This window comes from Phyllobates terribilis, unplaced genomic scaffold (genome assembly GCF_046119375.1).
Source record: "Phyllobates terribilis strain yellow unplaced genomic scaffold, ASM4611937v1 Scaffold_3__8_contigs__length_932513732, whole genome shotgun sequence".
Taxonomy (NCBI): Eukaryota; Metazoa; Chordata; class Amphibia; order Anura; family Dendrobatidae; genus Phyllobates; species Phyllobates terribilis.
This window is the reverse complement of record NW_027362763.1, coordinates 510,635,247-510,653,246: the sequence shown is the minus strand read 5'-3', so window position 1 is coordinate 510,653,246 and position 18,000 is coordinate 510,635,247. Positions and strand designations below refer to the sequence as shown.

The following is an 18,000-nucleotide window of genomic DNA, read 5'->3' as shown; positions in this document are numbered from 1 at the left end:
CGCAAAAAAATATATTTTCTTTAATTTATAGGAGGCTATATTTGACTGTGGTTCAACAATCGTTTTACAAAACAATATTGTCCACTGTACACTATTCTTCACAATACTGGATCAATATATGATGCTACAAATATTTTCATATTAAGATCTATAACCTTTTATTTCCTATCATGTTTGGATCCATAAATGCTTTAGTCTGTTTGACATGTTTGATAGGGTTGACAAAGCAACTTGGCAAACTCTTTATTATGAACTTAAAAAATCTTTCAGCAGATGAGTGCTGTGTACTTACAATAAAGATTTTACCACTAGGACATTATCATTGCTGTGACTAGCTGGCACATGCTAAGTCATCTGACTCTGCTGCCTCCTGTGATAAGCCGTTCTGTGTCAGTAAACTATGAACAAACAGATAATATGAACAAACAAAGATATAGTAGCTTTTATTTTTTTTATATGTATTAGAAACGTCCCTCTTTGGAATTAACGAACCGAGCTGAAACCATTAAAAAGAGAAAAAAAACGGCTCCAGTTATTCTTTCTCCATAAAATTGTACAATTACTACACATTTTGTCATAATCCCCTTTCCTGGTATCTGCCATACCTAGAATAATTCATCACTGTCAAAAGGTCAGATTGATGATACCAGAGAGCATTTTCATTGGTCTATACACCAATGACAATGTGTTATATACCACAAACCCTGATTCTTGGCATTGAACATGGTGATCTCAGTCTTGGATACAGCTGCATATCTATAGAAATCCAATAAATGAATCTCCTAACAGTTCTTGGGACTATATTTCTTCTAGAGAAATTTTGTAAGTCAGCAATGATTGTTAGCACTGAGAACAGATCATTTACATTCTGATCGTTAGAACTGTACAATCCTGCTCTGTGCACTTGTATGGCCTAATGTTTCACGGCATTGGTTGTTGAGGCACATAGGTGTTCACTCTTACAATATAGTGCTAACCCGGGTGAATTGAACATTGATATAAAACTTTCTAGAGATTATTCACACAGCAGAGTTGTGGCAAAGATTTCTGGACTTAATTTTTTTCAGATGAACAGGACTGAATTATTTTATTTGTTTTATATAGCAAGCACAACCCTATTCAGATGATAGTGATAGTCACAAGCTTTTTACAACAAATCTGTCACCATTTGAATATACTCTTACTGTAGAATGACCCTCAACACATACCTAAAACTTATTTAGAATGCATGTCTATGGAGATTGGATGGCTGTATTCTAGATTTTGTGCAACTCTATCCAATAGGTTTGCTTTAAAGTAAACTGGCCATCTAATATACCGTGAAACATCTCCAATAGACCACAAGATGAACACTAAATAAACATAAATATACAGTATATGCTCCAATAAACACAATAAATGTTTAAATACTGTATGTTAATATATCAAATCGTGTCTATGGTTTAATCCTGCTAGCAAGCGAGTATTGATTGAGAGGATCCAAAAAGCTTCTGGAGCATCATCAAAAGGAGTGTCTATGATGGCGGGAGGCAGTTCACATCTAAGCAACAGCTCTGGGAGGGTATTCTGTCCTCATGCAAAACAATTAAAGCAGAAACCATCCAAAACCTGACAAATTCAATGGACGAGAGAGTTCAGAAGCTCCTTTCGAACAAGGGGTCCTATGTGCAAATGTAACATCACCTAGAAGAAAGTTTTGAGTTGAAAACTGTTTGATTTCAGTTTGTAATAACCTGCTAATGCTTATAATTTCAAAAATGACCATTTTTTTGGTCTTTATTAAAATGAAAAGGTTGAAAACTCTGCTGTGCATAATAATTTGGAACATGCATTTTGAGTGCAGTTTGAGTTTTTTATTTTTTAAAAAATATACTGTTATCATAGGCAGTTTGTCCAAAAACCTTTCAATTGTACTCTAATAGTTATTTGACTGGAAAATTACAATCACTGCAATTCATATAGGTAATTTGGGAAAATCTGAGAAAATATTATTTGTATAATAATTTGGAACACAGTGTATTATGAAAAAAAAGCAAGCAAACAATAAAAGTACACATATTTGGTGTCGCCGCTTCCGGAATGACCTGACCTATAAAACTGTCCCACTAGTTAACCCCTTCAGTGAACACGTTAAAAAAAAAAAAAAAAAAAAAAACGCAAAAAACAATGCTTTATCATCATACCGCTAAACCAAAAATGGAATAACACGCAATCAAAAAGACGAATATAAATAAAAATGGTACCGCTGAAAATGTCATCTTGTCCCGCAAAAAACAAGCCACCATACAGCTCCATCATCCGAAAAATCAAAAAGTTATAGCTCTCAGAATAAAGCGATGCAAAAATTATTTTTTTCTATAAAATATATTTTATTGTGTAAAAGCGCCAAAACATAGAAAAACGATATAAATGTGGTACCGCTGTAAACGTACTGACCCGAAGAATAAAGCTGCCTTATCAATTTTACCACACGCGGAACAGAATAAAAAAAAAAACAAAAAAAAAAAAAGCAATTCCTGAATTGGTGGTTTTTGTTTAGTCTGCCTCCCAAAATTGGAATAGAAAGCGATCAAAAAATGTCACTTGCCTGAAAATGGCACCAATAAAAACGTCAACTCATCCCGCAAAAAAGAAGCCATAACATGACTCTGTCTGCCAAAATATGGAAAAATTATAGCTCTCAAAATATGGCGATGAAAAACTAGATTTTACAAGAAATGCGTCTTATAGTGTGTGACAGCTGTCAATCATAAAAACTCCATATGATTCTGGTATCGCTGTAATCCCACCGACCCGAAGAATAAAGTTGTCTAATCACTTATACAGCACGAGGAACGGCATAAAAATTAAACTCTCGGGTTAAGGTTGTGCTAGGGTTAGGGTTGTGCTAGGGTTAGGGTTGGGTTAGGGTTGGGCTAGGGTTAGGGCAGGGGGTGGGGTTAGGGTTTGGGTTAGGGTTGTGATGGGGTTGGGATTTTTTTCAAAAGTAAGAAAAAAAGATGACGATATGGCGACTAGTGTTGAGCGCAAGTGCTCGCTACTTGAGTTTGCATCGGGTGCTCTGGTATGCATTGAGTATCGTGGGTATTTGAGTGACATGCTCGAGTCTCCGCCCCATATGCTTCGCGGCCAAAAAAACTTTGCGAGGATTGCCTGCCATGCACGAGCGATCCTCGCATGTTTTTTTGGGGGTGTCTAATAACCGTGAAACATGCGGGGCAGGGACTCGAGCATGTCACTCGAGCACACGCAGTACATGGTGCATACCTGAGTACCCGATGCAAACTCAAGTAGCGAGCACTTGCGCTCAAGACTAATGACAGCTTATTCAATATGATGACCTAATGTTATCAAATTCTGTGTCGTACCTCTGGGTTCAAAATGTTCACTATACCCCTTGATAAAATCCTTGAGGGGTCTAGTTTCCAAAATGGGGTCACTTGTGGGGGGTTTCCACTGTGTAGGCACACAGGGGCTCTCTAAACGCGACATGGTGTCCGCTAACAAATTGAATGGAAAATCGGCTCAAATTGTTAGCGGACACCATGTTGCGTTTGGAGAGCCCCTGTGTGCCTAAATATTGGAGCTCCCCCACAAGTGACCCTATTTTGGAAACTAGACCCCCCCAACGCACCTATCTAGATGCATATTGAGCACTTGGAACCCCCAGGTGCTTCACAAATTAATCCGTAAAAATAAAAGTGTTTTTTTTCCACTTTTTCATTTTTACGAATCAATTTGTGAAGCACTTGGGGGTTCCAAGTGCTCACTATGCATCTAGATAGGTGCCTTGGGGGGTCTAGTTTCTAAAATGGGGTCACTTGTGGGGGAGCAACATGGTGTCCGCTAACAATTTGAGCCGATTTTCCATTCAATTTGTTAGCGGACACCATGTCGCGTTTGGAGAGCCCCTGTGTGCCTAAACATTGGAGCTCCCCCACAAGTGACCCCATTTTGGAAACTAGACCCCCAAAGGCACCTATCTAGATGCATAGTGAACACTTGGAACCCCCAGGTGCTTCACAAATTGATTCGTAAAAATGAAAAAGTGGAAAATAAAATACTTTTTCATTTTTACAGATTAACTTGTGAAGCATCTGGGGGTTCAAAATGCTCACCACCCATCTAGATAAATTCCCAGGGGGAGTCTGGTTTTCAAAATGGGGTCACTTGTGGGGGGTTTCCACTGTTTAGGCACATCAGGGGCTCTCCAAACGCAACATGGCGTCCGCTAATTATTCAAGCAAATTTTACAGTCAAAAATTCAAATGGCGCTCCTTCCCTTCCGAGCCCTGCCGTGCGCCCAAACAGTGTTTTTTCCCCACATATGGGGTATCTGCATGCCCAGGGGAAATTGCACAACACATTTTGGAGTCCATTTTTTCCTGTTACCCCTGTGAAAATAAAAAAAATTGGGTCTAAAGTAACATTTTTGTGAAAAAAGTTAAATGTTCATTTTTTTCTTCCATATTCCAAAAATTCCTGTGAAGCACCTGAAGGGTTAATAAAGTTCTTGAATGTGGTTTTGAGCACCTTGAGGGGTGCAGTTTTTAAAATGGTGTCACTTTTGGGTATTTTCTGTCATAAAGACCTCTCACAGTGACTTCAAATGTGATGTGGTCCCTAGAAAAATGGTTTTGTAAATTTTGTTGGAAAAATGAGAAATCGCTGGTCAACTTTTAACCCTTATAGCTCCATAACAAAAAAAAATTTTGGTTCCAAAATTGTGCTGATGTAAAGTAAACATGTGGGAAATGTTATTTATTAACTATTTTGTGTGACATATCTCTCTGATTTAAGGGCATAAAAATTCAAATTTTGAAAATTGCAAAATTTTGGCCAAATTTCTTTTTTTTCACAAATAAACGCAAGTGATATCGAAGAAATTTTACCACAATCATGAAGTAAAATATGTCATGAAAAAACAGTCTCAGAATCAGGGGAATCCGTTGAAGCGTTCCAGAGTAATTACCTCATAAAGTGACAGTGGTCAGAATTGTAAAAATTGGCCTGGTCATTAACGTGCAAACCACCTTGGGTTGTAAAGGGGTTAAATCAGAGAGATATGTCACACAAAATAGTTAATAAATAACATTTCCCACATGTCTAATTTACATCAGCACAATTTTGGAACCAAAATTTTTTTTTGTTAGAAAATTATAAGGGTTAAAAGTTGACCAGCGATTTTTCATTTTTCCAACAAAATTTACAAAACCATTTTTTTAGGGACCACATCATATTTGAAGTGACTTTGAGGGGCCTTTATGACAGAAAATACCCAAAAGTGACACCATTCTAAAAACTGCACCCCTCAAAGTACTCAAAACCACATTCAATAAGTTTATTAAACCTTCAGGTGCTTCACAGGAATTTTTGGAATGTGTAAGGAAAAAATGAACATTTTAACTTTTTTCACAAAAATGTTACTTTAGACCCAATTTTTTTTATTTTCGCAATTTCTCCTGAGCACACAGATACCCCATATGTGGGTAAAAACACTGTTTGGGCACATGACAGGGCTTGGAAGGGAAGGAGCGCCATTTGACTTTTTGAATGAAAAATTTGGTTGAATAAATGGGGGACACTATGTCGCGTTTGGGGAGCCCCTGATGTGCCGAAACAGTGGAAACCCCCCACAAGTGACACCATTTTGGAAACTAGACCCCTCAGGGAACTTATCTAGATGTGGGGGAACACCTTGAACCCCAGGTGCTTCACAGAAGTTTATAACATTGAGCCGTAAAAATAAAATTTTCACATTTTTCCCACAAAAATGTTTTTCAGCCCCCAATTTTGCATTTTCATAAGGCTATGTGCCCATGATGCAGAAATGCTCCGGATTTTTCTTGAGCGTTTCTGCATCTCCCTGGCAGAAAAAACGCATGCGAATTTTACATGCATTTTTTCAGCCAGGGACAAGCATTTGTCACGCATTGTGCACATGCGATTTTGCATGCGGGTTGTCAAGCGCTTTCCAAGCGATTTTAGCATCACTTGGAAAAGTGCTTGACAACTTGGTCACACTATATTAATTCATGCAACTGGCATGGATTTTATATAGTGTGACGAAGTTAGTTAAAAAAAAGAATAAAAATGGTAAAAAATAAAAAAAAACCTATTATACTCACCTTCCGATGGCTCCCGATCTCCTTATCCGATGCGTCTGATCTCCCTGGTGTCTCGCGGTGGTGTAAAAGGACCTTCCATGACGTCGCGTGACCCGTCACATGACTAAATGATGTCATGGAAGGTCCTTTTAGACCATCGCGAGCCCCCGGTGAGCCAGGACGCATCACTAAGGAGACCGGGGGCCATCAGAAGGTGAGTATAATGTATTTTTTTTATTTTAAATTCTTTTTTTTTTACAGGTACTATGGTACCCGGGTCTGGATGAGAGTCTCCTCTTCTACAGACCCGGGTACCATCCGCACATTGAATCGCTTAGTATCCGCATGTGCACATGTATTCATAAGGATATTAAACGTTTCAATGCAAGTCAATGGCGGCGAGAACGCCGTGATTGCGCAAAATAATTGGTAGTGCTGTGGATTTTTCCACAATGATAATCCAAAGCGGAAATTTCCGCAGCATGTGCACTGCACATGCGGATTATCATTGGGGAACATTGCAGACCTTCTACCAAGCGTTTTTTAAGCTTTTCTGCAGCGGAATTACTTAAAAAATGCATAGTGGGCACACAGCCTAATGGTAACAGGAGAAATTGCACCATGCAACTTGTGCAATTTCTCCTGAGTAAGCCGATACCCCATATGTGGGAGAAAACCACTGTTTGGGTGCACAGCAGGGTTCGGAAGGGAAGGAGTGCCATTTGACTTTTTGAATGTAAAATTTGGTTGAATAAATAGGGGACTCTATGTTGCGTTTGGGAAGCCCCTGATGTGCCTAAACAGTGGAAACTCCCTACAAATTATACCATTTTGGAAACTAGACAACCAGGGAACTTATCTAGATGTGTGGTGAGTACCCTGAACCCCCAGGTGCTTCACAGAAGTTTATAAATTAGAGCCGTGAAAATAAAAAAATCTAACTTTTTCCACAAAAATGATCTTTTAGCCCCAAATTTTTTATTTTCACAAGGGTAAGAGGAGAAAATGGATTCCAAAAAACTGTTGTGCAATTTCTCCTGAGTACACCGATACCCCATATGTGGGGAAAATATACTGTTGGGGCACTCGGTAGGGTTCAGAAGGGAAGGAGCACTGTGTGACTTTTTGAACGCCAAATTGGCTGGAATCGAGAGCGGACGCCATGTCGCATTTTGAGAGCCCCTGATGTGCCTGAACAGTGGAAATACTCCCCACAAGTGACCCCATTTTGGAAACTACACCCCTCAAGGATTTTATCAAGGAGTATAGTGAACATTTTGAACCTAGAAATGATAACATTAGGTCGTCATATTGAATAAGTTGTCATTAGTCTTGAGCGCAAGTGCTCGCCACTTGAGTTTGCATTGGATACTCGCTAATGCACCAAGTATCGCGGGTGCTCAAGTGACATGCTCGAGTCCCCGCCGGAATGTTTCACGGTTATTAGACACCCAAAAAAAACATGCTGGGATCGCTTGTACATGGCAGGCAATACCCACAAGGTTTTATTGGCTGTATAACAGCTGCAAAACATATGGGGCGGGGACTCGAGCATATCACTCGAGCACCCGTGATACTCTGTGCATACCCGAGCACCCGATGCAAACGAAAGTAGTGAGCACTTGCACTCAACACTAGTCGCCATATCGTCGTCTACTTTTGAAAAAATCCCTAGCCCAACCCTAACCCTAGCACAATCCTAACCCTATCACAACCCTAACAATACCCTAACCCTAACACAACCCTAACCCTAGCCCAACCCTAACCCTAGCACAACCCTAGTCCAACCCTAACCCTAGCACAACCCTAACCCTAGCACAACCCTAACCCTAGCACAACCCTAACTCTAGCACAACCCTAACCCTAGAGTTTTACGCCTTTCCTCATGCGGTATAAGTAATTAGATGACTTTATTCTTCGGGTCGGTGCGAATACAGCAATACCAGATTCATATCGGCTTTTTTATGATTGACAGCTGTCACACACTAAAAAACCCTTATTTTGCAAAGACTAGTTTTTGCATCTCCATATTTTGAGAGCTATAATTTTTCCATATTTCGGCTGACAGAGTCATGTGAAGGCTTGTTATTTGTGGGACAAGTTGACGTTTTTATTAGTACCATTTTTGAGCATGTGACATTTTTTGATCATTGTCTATTTAGATTTTTGGAGGCAGAGTAAACAAAAACCAACAATTCAGGATTTATTATTTTTTTTTATGCCGTTCTGCGTGTGGTAAAATTGATAAGGCAGTTTTATTGTTTGGGTCAGTACGTTTACAGCTGTACCACATTTATATTTTTTTTTATGTTTTGGCGCTTTTACACAATAAAAACTTTTATGGAAAAAATAATTTTTTTGTATCACATTATTCTGAGAGCTATAACTTTTTTATTTTTCAGCTGATGGAGCTGTATGGCGGCTTGTTTTTTGCGGGACAAGATGACATTTTCAGCTGTACCATTTTTATTTACATTCATCTTTTTGATCGTGTTTTATTCTATTTTTTGTTTGGCGGTATGATGATAGAGCATCGTTTTTTGCTTAGTTTTTTATTTTTATTTTTTACCGTGTTCACTAAAGGGGTTAACTAGTGGAACATTTTTATAGGTCAGGTCGTTCCGGACGCGATGAAGCCAAATATGTGTACTTTCATTGTTTTTTTTTCATAATAATATATATTTATGGGTACAGTATATTTTTATTTTTATTTTTTGGGGGATTATTATCCTGCCACATTGAAGTGTTTCCGAGGATGAGCTGCCTTTTTAAGATCATGCCTCAGCATCTCAATCGGATTAAGGTCAGGAATTTGACTAGGCCACTCCAAAGTCTTAATTTTGTTTTCCTTAAGACATTCAGAGGTGGACTTGCTGGTGTGTTTTGGAAAATTGTCCTGCTGAATAACCCAAATGCGCTTTAGCTTGTGGTTATGAACAGATGGCCGGACATTCTCCTTCAGGATATTTTGGCAGACAGCAGAATTCATGGTTCCATTTCTCACAGCTAGTTTTCCAGGACCTAAAGCCACAAAACAACCCCAGACCATCACACTACCACCACCATATTTTAAGGTTGGTATGATGTTCCTTTTCTGAAATGCTGTGTGTGAAGATCTTAGGTGGTTTGTAATAATCACCTAGGCAGGTTAACGATGCAACAATTTTTTATTCCTTAAGTCAATGGTTTTAAAACAACTCCAGGTAAATGACCAAAATACATTGCCCGCAGTCCACAAGATCCCCTCCATGGGGCGGTTGTGCTACTGGCATGGACACTGTCTGGTACTTGAGACATATTAATGTCTGACTCTTTCCCCTATACGTATTAATGCTTTCTCCTAAACATGGTCCCCTGATGAACCCTACACCAGGAGAATGAGAAACGCGTTGGGACCGCTGGCACTTGTATTTCCATGGATGTTTACTTCTGGACATGCTGTATTATCCCATACCTGAAGTTTATCTGGTCTTGGCTAACACTGAGTTTATGGGCTACAGATAAGTCTTTCTATTTTGTTTATTTATAACAGCTTTGAGTTTGTGCTCATCAGTGTCTACCCCTAAAAGGGCTGGTATAGTCATTTTCTAGGTCTTTCAGCGTACAGAGTGTTAGGTGTATCCTTACTTTTGATCTATTTCTTTGTTAATAATACAACTTTTGGCCTATTTCTTTGTTATGAATACAACCAATAGCATTATTGCACTTTTTCTCTGTGTGCTGACTGCATAAACCCATTTGTTTTTGAGGCCTTCCTGGTCATTATTATTGTGATTGATACAATTAGTAGCACTATTGCACTTTTTCTTTGTGTGCCGACTATATGAAACCAGTTGTCTTTAAGAACCACAGAGGGAATTACATTTTCTGTATATTTTACTTTCAGTCTATATTCTCCATTGAGTGACTGATTCCCTCTAAATGCTATCTAAGGGAAACCATCTTATTATTATGCATTATTGAACTGTATGATATCTATACATATGCTCTCTAAATTCCCTTCTGGGATTCCATTTAAAGGCTAGTGTTGAGTGCTGAGAGATACAAATCTTAATTGCATCTAACTGATAATTTTTCTAACAGTCTGTATTGTATCAAACTACTTCCTTTTTCTCATATGAGAGACTGTATACATACTGTTTTTTCTATAAATGACTTAGCGTGGTTTAACCTGTACCACACTCTGGATATTATATCCATCATATATGATTTTTATATATTTGTATGGGTGTATAGGGGAATACAGGGCTAATGAGGGATAGCCGACGTGGAGCTGGGGCACTAACACGTACCGCTAGAGTGTTAACCGCCCGCTGTTAGATAAGGGCACAGGATTGCTAGGGAAACCTATGGCTAGTCTTCCTGTGTCTTTATACTTGCCTTATTACCCTCACCCCAATACACGGATACCAATTTTAAAGGAGGGGTTTTTCTTTTTTGTACTAATAAGAAAATACTTTTAATAATAATTGAATAAAAGTAAATTTTTAAGGCGTTATTTTGTTCTTTTTGATCTGAAGTATATGAATCTACCCCACTTTCTATACCTTGCCTTGGGCATAAGGTTGTTGCGTTGGTGCCACTGTCCCCGTACCGGGTGATACTCACTGTCTCCCAACTTTAGGTTGGCCCACAGATTTCATATCTCCCGCCAGTATAGTCTGTAGTCACAGTCCAGGCTCCTCCAGGTGACCGATAACGCGATAGAAGCCCATGTTTCCAGCAGCAACAGTCCTTAAGAAAGTTCATCAAATCCAGACGACAGATCCCCAACTGTAGCATGTTCATCCAGGCCAGCTGGGAACCGATCTCCAAACTCCATAAGCTATCCATCCTTGGGCCCCAGGACCTCAGCCATAGACCTTCATCCCTCAACGTCACTCCACTAACTCTCTAACTAAACATGTGGCTTATTCCTCCCTCCCTCGGATCAGCCCCCTGAATGGGCAGAAGTGTTCACACCCCCCCCCCCCCCCAAAGCTAACTGTGCAATAGTGGAGGTATTTTTTCTCAGGCAGAACACATCACCTGGGACTGCATGTGAGACTCCCTGTGATGATGGCTTCCCTGAGACTACTAACCCCATGCACACAATGGGACTAGTGGCTGGGAGAACAATGTTTTAAGGCCCCAAAGACACTGACGAGATTGGTGGAGTGATTGCTTTACATTTACCTTTGGCAATCTCATGTCTGTCCTTACAGTGCCTACAAGTAGTATTCAACCCCCTGCAGATTTAGCTGGTTGACACATACGGAATTAACTTGGCATTGTGACATTTGTACTGTAGATCAGCCTGGAAGTGGGAAATGCACTGCAGCAAATATTGTTTTTTTTTTTTGTTGTTTTTTTTTTTTAAAACGTTAAAAGTTAATTCAGAGTGTCATTTATTATTTAACCCCTCAAACCACAAGAATTCTGTTTGGTCCCCCTAAAGTATTAAGAAGTAGTTCAGGCACCAAGAATAATGAGCTTCACATGTGTGGATTAAAGATCTCTTTTGCCAGCCTTTTCTGACTATTTAAGACCCTCCCCAAACTTGTGAACAGCACTCAGACATGGTCAACATGGGAAAGACAAAGGAGCATTCCAAGGCCATCAGAGACAAGATCGTGGAGGGTCACAAGGCTGGCAAGGGGTACAAAACCATTTCCAAGGAGTTGGGCCTACCTGTCTCCACTATTCGGAGCATCATCCGTAAGTGGAAGGCTTATGGAACTACTGTTAGCCTTCCACGGCCTGGACAGCCTTTGAAAGTGTCCTCCCGTGCCGAGGCCAGGCTTGTCCGAAGAGTCAAGGCTAACCCAAGGACAACAAGGAAGGAGCTCCGGGAAGATCTCATGGCAGTGGGGACATTGGTTTCAGTCAATACCATAAGTAACGTACTCCACCGCAATGGTCTCCATTCCAGACGAGCCCGTAAGGTACCTTTACTTTCAAAGCGTCATGTCAAGGCTCGTCTACAGTTTGCTCATGATCACTTGGAGGACTCTGAGACAGACTGGTTCAAGGTTCTATGGTCTGATGAGACCAAGATCGAGATCTTTGGTGCCAACCACACACGTGACGTTTGGAGACTGGATGGCATTGCATACGACCCCAAGAATACCATCCCTACAGTCAAGCATGGTGGTGGCAGCATCATGCTGTGGGGCTGTTTCTCAGCCAAGGGGCCTGGCCATCTGGTCCGCATCCATGGGAAGATGGATAGCACGGCCTACCTGGAGATTTTGGCCAAGAACCTCCGCTCCTCCATCAAGGATCTTAAGATGGGTCGTAATTTCATCTTCCAACAAGACAACGACCCAAAGCACACAGCCAAGAAAACAAAGGCCTGGTTCAAGAGGGAAAAAGTCAAGGTGTTGGAGTGGCCTAGTCAGTCTCCTGACCTTAACCCAATTGAAAACTTGTGGAAGGAGCTCAAGAATAAAGTCCACATGAGACACCAAAAGAACCTAGATAACTTGGAGAAGATCTGCATGGAGGAGTGGGCCAAGATAACTCCACAGACCTGTGCCGGCCTGATCAGGTCTTATAAAAGACGATTATTAGCTGTAATTGCAAACAAGGCTTATTCCACAAAGTATTAAACATAGGGGTTGTATAATAATTGACCCACACTTTTATGTTTAAAATTTAATAAAATTCAACTGAGCAACATAACTTTTTGGTTTGTAAGATTTATGCTTCTGTTCATAAAACCTACTCTCGTTTGCAGTTTGAAGGCTCTAACTTATTTGCATCTTATCAAACCAGCTAAATCTGCAGGGGGTTGAATACTACTTGTAGGCACTGTATGTATACAGAATATCCATCCTGCATGTCTTCCTCTGCTTATTGTCACTGAATGGAAACATTGATTCCGGAGGCTGAACTGATGAGCAAGCAAGTCTCTAATAAAACACAACAATAAAATTGACGTGACCGTTGCTTCATGCTGGAAAAGTCTCCATCCCTTAGTGCAGCAGTCTCCGCTCTATGTACATTGGTCCAATAGTCTTCAGAAAAAGGCCAGCTCCTCACACTGTTACTTCTACGCCAGATGTAATGGGAAACACACCTTCCAAAAAGTTCATTTTTCGTCTTGTCAATCCACAGAGTATTCTCCCAAAAGTCCTGGCGATCATCAAGATGTTTTCTGGCAAAACAGAGATGAGCCTTTATGTTCTTTTTGATCAGTAGCGGGTTTTCATCATGGAACTCATGACGCAAAAAATGCAGGCTATTTTTACCCAGTCTCTTTCTTATAGTGGAGTCATGAACACTGAAGTTAACTGAGACAGATGAGGCCTGCAGTTGTTTGGATGTTGCTGTGGGGTCTTCCCACTCCTGGGAAAGTTCACCATTGTTCCATGTGTTCACCATTTGTGGATAATGGCTCTCACTGTGGTTCGCTGGAGTCCCAAAGCTTTAGAAAGGGCTCTATAATCTTTTTAGATCTCAATTACTTTGTTTCTCATTTGTTCCTGAATTTCTTTGGATCACAGCAAGATGTCTGGCTTTTGAGGATCTTTTGGTCTACTTCACTTTGTCAGGCAGGTCCTATTGAAGTAATTTCTTGATTGAGAACAGGTGTGGCAGTAATCAGGCCTGTGTTTGGCTAGGGAAATTGAACTCAGCTTCCCAAAGATGTGATAAACCACAGTTAATTTATGTTTTAAGTGGGGTGATCACTTTTTCACACAGAGCCTTGTAGGTTTGGATTTCTTCTTACCTTTATAAAAAAAGACCTTCATTTAAAAACTGCATTTTGTGTTTACTTGTGTTAGCTTTGTCTAATGTTTCAATTTGTTTTGTGATCTGAAACATTTGCGTGTGACAAACATAAGAAATCAGGAAGGGGTAAACACTTTTTCACACCACTAATTTTCAGAACACATAACACCTGATTTTAATGTTCATGTTCCATTAATAAAGCTGCAGGTTTATCTAAGTCTGAACTGAGTTCTGGAATTTTTCTTCCTAGTATGGCTACACACACGTGTCCATGCACTTGTTATGAGGACTGAAAACATACAAACTGCTTCCATTCATTCCATTTCCATTAATGGTGTAATAGAAGCAAAAAAGCTTTCAATGCACATTAACTACAGGGCTGAGCAATAACAACAATGGGATGTAAGTACAGAACAGGCATCATAACTTAGTGGCACTCAGGGAAGAGAGGGAATAGTGACCCACCACCTCCCTTATATCCCCGTCCATTTCAAGTATCAGCCAATACTTTTCAAAGATGGTCCCACCTTCTTGAGCTTCATTGTTAAAGGTTATGAAAAAACTCATATTTTTATCTTTAATTGGCTTTGGGGATCAGTTATTTCCTTTTTGTGGTGCTTGCCTGATTAAATGCTTCCCTTAATAACCTTTTTGGGTATCCTCTATCAAGGAACCTCTCTTCCAGGTCTCTAGCTTGTATTTTAAACTTGCTGATGTTTGTACAGCTCCTACGTATTCGTAGATATTGTCTTTTGGGTATGTCTTTTTTTTAGTACTGTTGGATGGTTACTGTCCCACCTCAAGATTGAATTGGTTGCGGTGGGTTTTCTGAAGATTTTAGTCTCCAGCCCACTCTTTGGTTTTCATGATCAAAATATCTAAGAATAGTAGGGAGCTGAACTCCATCTCATAAGTAAAGTGGAGTCCTAATGTGTTACAATTGAGTCCCTCCACAAATGAAGAAGAAAACTTTGAAGCTATTCCCCTCCAAATCACAAAAATATTGTCTACATTACAGGTCCAAAGTTCAATTTTATCTGTTTCCTCATTGTTTTCTGTAGCAAAAATCATGTTCTCCTCACGCCAGTCCAGGAGCAGATTGGCATACGAGGGGCACATGGGTTCTCTATAGCCGTGCCCCGGAGCTTCATTATGAGCATTCTATTGACATCCTTTTGTGTTCAGAAAGTATTTAAGTGCCTCCATCCCTTTTTCATGTGGAATAGAGAGCCTTGACATCAATGCTTGCCAATAGAACAGCAGAATCGAAAGTTAACCCCTCTAATTTTAGGAAAATATCAGTCATGTCACACGTGTAGGACTGGACTGTAGATACAAAGTATTCCATCTACATAGATTCCAGGGTTCTGGGCAAAGATGCCCAAACCCAACACGATCTGAGGGGGTCCAAACCCTTGTGTACCATGGACAAACAGTAGATGGTGGCTGTCACAGGGTATTTGGGTAGTAAGAAATCAAACTCAGTTTTACTTATCAGATTGTTTTGTAATCATTCCTTCTACTTCAACGTAGAATTGGATGAGAGAACCTCATACCCATCGTAATCTCTTAGGAGTTATTCACAAAGTTATTTACACTTCATGGTGTCTAGCATCACCACATTAGCCCCTTTATCTGAGGGTATTTTGGTGATGTCTGTGTCCCTTTCCAGGTCTCAAAGTCCATACGCTTGCCCCTTAGTACAGTTATATATTTTCTTCCACCTTTATCCACCAAACACTTCAATTCTTGAGACCCATATTTGTAAAGACATCAATTGTACAGGGTGGGGGGGCATCTTGGTGCTGTTATTTTTCAGAGCTGTAAAAGTTCCTTTCCCTTTTGCGTGCTCATTACTGTGTTAGGCTGATTAAGTCTCACATCTTCTAGCAACTCTTCTGGAATAGCTAATTCACTGCGGAGTTTTTCGTCCTGTCTTACAAAATATTTGTGCCATTTAAGTTTGCGTGCAAAAAGGTGCAAATCCATGACGCACTCAAAATGATTAAAGTCTGAGCTGGGCTAAACTATAAACCGATCCCTGTTTCTGCTTCCTTCAAAGGTCTTGATTGACTTATGATTTGTGTTTCTCTTATTAGTGGTGTCGTTTCTGGGTGGATTTAGGCAGTTCCTCGGAGGATATGATGGTTCTAAAAAATTGTTACTGGAGTTCAATGTTTACCTTTGAAGTCCTCTATCCCATCTCCTTCTTCTGTTTCTTATTTTAGCACGTGAGTTTTTATTGTGGGTTTGTATGTCCAAGGCTTTAGTGTCTGAGAATATCTCAGAGTTTGGGTCTCTAGTATCATTCTTCTTATTTTACTATGGCTACAAACTCTCATGTGGCTGTACCCTTGTTATGAGGGCTGAAAACATACTAACTGCTTCCATTCCTATGTATGGTGTAATAGAAGCAAAAAACTTTCAATGCACATTGATTTCAAAGCTGTGCAATACCAACTATGGCGTGCAAGCACAGAACAAGCATCATAACTTAGTGCCCGGGGCTCCTGTTTAATTTAAGGTGCATAATAACTCTGCCCTCTCCCCCCCCAAAAAAATAATCTACAAAAGTGAATTGGAAAACACTTTTAAACACCTTTAGAATAACGAACCATTTCAATAGATGCTTGTCTGCATTGAGGCGAAAGATATTGAGTTAATGCATTCAATATAATCAAGCACATCATTAAATCTGATAGGCAACCGGCTAGCTATCTGTGTTATATCAGATTGTGTCTGCAATGAGCATGAGTGGGTGGATGAGAAGGGAATTTAACACTTAATATTTTAAGCCTCTTGGTATTATGTTACATTATCTCCAGCTAAAGTAACATTTACTCTAATCTTGATGCATGGTTTTGGGAATTTTTCCTCAACATATTTTTGAACTCCAATCAAAGTATGATAAAACTCAGCGAGTGTAAGCCAACTGCATACTTATCAAATCCTACTGCCTAGAAATTTCACAAACATTGCATGTAACTGCTGCTCTCCCACCCAGGCCAGCCACACATATGCTCTAATATAACAATCTGTTTCCCTGACAGGGGAGTATATTAGGGATTAACAACTTGGGTCTGGGATGGGGGTTTCCATGTCACTGCTAATTCAGGCATATTGATCACCTTGATTCCTTATAGCCCTGCTAAAATGCATTAATAATTCTGACTGTGTTGCCCCGCTGTACTACAACTAGAATAGAGGCTACGATAAATGTATCCAGTTCAACATGAAAAATTTGGTGAAAGGTCCTCTTTAAGTCCTTAAAAAAATGTAAAATTTTTGCAATTTACTTAATTAAAAATCCCTCTGTTCTTGAGAATGGAGTATCTTTCTAATATCAACTACTTGTTGCCTAGGTTACCAGCCACTGCTGTAGTCAGCAGTGAACTGCCTCCTAGGTCAGGGGTGGGGAATATTTTTTCTGCTAAGGGCCATTTGGGTATTTATACCGTCCTTCAGGGACCGTACAAATTGCGCACTAACTCCGCCCCAAAGTACGTTCTGACACTGGCACTGTTGTCGGGACGTAATCTTTCATTGCATATGCCTCAGCTTTCAGTAGTGAACACAGCATGCACGTGGTCAAAGAGCAAGAAGAAATAAATGGCCCAGTGGCCGTCAAAATACAGCTGCCTGTCCAAGTACTGCGGTCAATGGGAATCTGCCCAGGGGCCGGATAAAAAGTCATTGCGGGCCATAAACAGCCCACGAGCCTGAGGTTCCCCACTACTGTCCTAGGTGAAGAGTCTATTGCTTACAAGCACTAGCCAGGTTTAGTTCCTTTGTGCTCCTTTGCAGCTGAAGACCCAAAACTGCCTCTGCTTACAGATTTGTAGAGTGTACAAATTGGTCCAGCAGCGCAACCACAGGAGCACAGTGGCTCAGTGGTTAGCACTGCAACCTTGCAGCGCTGGGGTCCTGGTTTCAAATCCCACCAAGGACAACATCTGCAAGGAGTTTGTATGTTCTCGCCGTGTTTGCGTGGGTTTCCTCTGGGTACTCCGGTTTTCTCCCACATTCCAAAGACATACTGATAGTGAATTTAGATTGTGAGTCCCAATGGGGACAGTGCCCATAATGTCTGTAAAGCGCTGTGGAATAATGGTGCTATATAAGTGAGTAAAATAAATAAATAAAATAAAAAATCCTCCTCTCCTCAGTAAGCAGGGAG

General features: G+C 40.2%; 1 protein-coding gene across 2 annotated transcripts in view; it reads right to left on the bottom strand.

Moving 5' to 3' along the window:
* The window catches only part of RSPO3 (R-spondin 3), a 138,539-nt gene that overhangs the window by 39,414 nt on the left and 81,125 nt on the right, over positions 1–18,000 (bottom strand). The gene's annotated exons all lie outside the window — the stretch shown is intronic.